This window comes from Fukomys damarensis, unplaced genomic scaffold, assembly GCF_012274545.1.
Source record: "Fukomys damarensis isolate Sample0158 unplaced genomic scaffold, DMR_v1.0_HiC HiC_scaffold_12, whole genome shotgun sequence".
NCBI classification, from domain to species: domain Eukaryota; kingdom Metazoa; phylum Chordata; class Mammalia; order Rodentia; family Bathyergidae; genus Fukomys; species Fukomys damarensis.
In genome coordinates this window covers 43547918-43550962 of record NW_022900924.1, presented here as the reverse complement: position 1 = coordinate 43550962, position 3045 = coordinate 43547918, and positions in this window count along the sequence as shown.

Sequence of the window (3045 nt, the reverse complement as noted above, 5' to 3'; positions counted from 1 at the left end):
GGAAGGAAGGAAGGAAGGAAGGAAGGAAGGAAGGAAGGAAGGAAGAAAGAAAGAAAGAAAGAAAGAAAGAAAGAAAGAAAGAAAGAAAGAAAGAAAGAAAGAAAGAAAGAAAGAAAGAAAAAAGAGAGGAAGAAAGGGTTGGCCCAAGAAGCTGAAAAGAACTGCATACTCTCAAAAATTTATGCCCGTATTGCGCATTCTCTTAGTGTCTTGCATAGTCTCAATTTTGTAGGAAAGACAACATAAGCAGAGCCCAACTTGAAAAGTCTTTCCTACAAATCTCCCAAAAAACATTACCTAAGAGAAGGGCAGGAAAAAGGCACTTGGCCAAACAACATTTTGTTTGTTTGTCTTTGAGACAGGATTCTGCTATATAGCTCAGGCTGATTTTGAACTCCCTATGTAGCCAAAGCTGGCCTCAAACTTGCCACAATCCTCCTGCTTCAGCCTCCCAAGTGCTGGGATTATAGGGAAAAAACTTTTTTTTTTCTGTTTTGGTACCAGGTATTGAACTTGGGTCCTTGCGCTTGCAAGGCTGGCGGCAGCACACTGAGCTAAATCCCTGGCCTGGGAAAAAACATTTTAATGGAGATTAAAACTGATCTTAAGAATAGAAGAAAAAAATGGTTAGAGAGAAGCAAGTCAAGGATAGGCTATTTTGGCACATGGTAAGCTACATGGTAATAGAGAAATTAATTTACATTGACGATAGTGATGTAAATTACTAAATATATAAACAGAAGATGAAGAATCTCATAGATAACAAAAATGCTCCTAATAAAAGAGAGTTTGATATCCAAACAATTCTTTTCAACATTGAAAACCTGCGTGCAGAGTTTCAAGTAGAGAAAGATTTTATTTTTTTTGAGACAGGGTCTTGTTATGTAGCCCAGGCTGACCTCAGACTCCCAGCGATCCTCCTGCATCAGGTCCCAAGAGCTGGGATTACAGGTATGCACACCATGCCCAGCCTGGAAAGATTTTTAAGGACACGAATCAGGTGACAGGTACATTTCTTTGGCAGTATCACTTCATACAGATCTCCTTACTCAAATCTTCAAATTTGTAGCCCATTCTATTGTCTTGCAAAGTGTCCTTTGGTAGAGGTTGTTTTCTGGATCCTGAGTGACTCCAGGAGGAACTGACGTCTAGATGCACCTCTTCCTCTACACCTACAGCAAAAGGTGAACAGTTTCCTCCCAGAAGCGCGCATCCGTGACTTAGGCAGAGGAGCCTCCTTTTTTTTTTCTTTTCCCCTCTTTTCTTTATTTCTGACTTGCATTTTGCAGAGCTGGTGAGACAACAGGAAGTGTTGGGCTTCCTCTCCAGGGCATTCAGTTGGAGAGATGTGCTCACCACATCGAAAACATGTAGCCGGAAAAGAGCGACACACCCAGCTTCCACACAGCACGGCCCCTTCTCCCTCGCCCACACTGCACGCCCTCCCCACACAGGCCACCTCGCCGTGGGGTGCAGAATGTACACCCTAGTCTTCAGGGACCGGCCTTCCCGGCTCTGGCTGCACTTTCAGCATTTATATAGACATAAAGCCTTGACCATTTTTATCCTTTCTTCCCTACCCTCTTCTCTCCCTTTTCCCAGATTCCCTCCCCATCTCCAAAGAGTCTAATGTCTATTACCATCTCTCCTTTATTTTCTTAAATTATTTACATTTGAGTTTATCACGTATGGGAACCCATGTGACATTTAACCTTCTTTTGTTTAATTCATTGAAGATTATAATCGCATCCCTCAAAGAACGGAACCTGAAGGTTCCATCTGACCCAGCTATTCCCCTTCTTGGTATGGTCCCAGAAGCATTAAAAGCATCATACCACGGTGATATATGAACACCACGGTTGTAGGGGCACAATTTGTAATGGCTAAATCTTGGAAGCAGCCCAGTTGCCCATCAACAGACGAATGGATAAAGAAGATGTGTTTTTTTAATACAATGACATACCACTGTGCCATAAAGAAGGATGAGCCTCAGACATTTAAAATAATAAATTAATTCATTTTATTTTTCATTTGTTAAATTTTATTTTTATTTTTTCCTTGTTTTTTGAGACAGGGTCTCACTATGTAATTGAGACTGACCTGGAACTCACTGTGTAGCCCAGGTTGGTCTCAAACTCACAGGGATCCTCCTGCCTCAGCCTCTTGAGTGCTGGGATTGCAGGTGTGCGCCACCACGCCCAGCTATTTTTCATTTTTTTAGCCCATTCCTCCCTCAAGCCCACCCCCCACTTCAACATTGATAGCTAAATGGATGCACCTTGAAACCACACTCTTAAGTGAAATAAATGGAACACATGTTTAAATACCACATTGTTTCTCTGGTATGAGAAACTGAAAGTGGAATTAAGGACTAAAATGTACAATGAACATTGGGAAATGGGAAGAGAATGTTCAGATGATAAGGAGAACAAGGGAAGGAGGAGAGGGAAAGAAAAGAAGGGTCAAGAAAATAAAAGAAAGTTGAAGGAAAAATGGAAACAAAGCTTTTGTTCATAAGGAGAAGATGGGAAAAAAGAGGGAGCAAGATATATCATGTCCAGGTACAATTCCATATGATGAATGTTACCCTCATGTGTATCTAAAATGCACCAACAAATGTTTTTCTAAAAAAAAGAAAAAAGACTATAATCTCAAAATCCATCCATTTTCCTACAAATGACTCAAATTTATCATTCTTTATGGCTGAGTAATATTCTGCTGTGTATAAATACCTCATTGACTTCAACTTTTCATTTGTTGATGTCATGCAGGCTGTTTCTATAATTTAAACTATACTTCCTTGGAGGTAAGGATTATTGATTGCCAATGTGATGCATCCAAGGATCAGGGTTTTAAATATGACAGAAGACCAGGCATGGTGGCACATGCCTGTAATCCCAGCACTTGGGAGGCTGAGGCAGGAGGATCACTGTGAGTTTAAGACCACCTGGGCTACATTGCGAGTTCCAGGTCAGTATCAACTACATAGTGAGACCCTGTCTCAAAAAACAAAACAAACAAACAAATTATATATATATTATATTA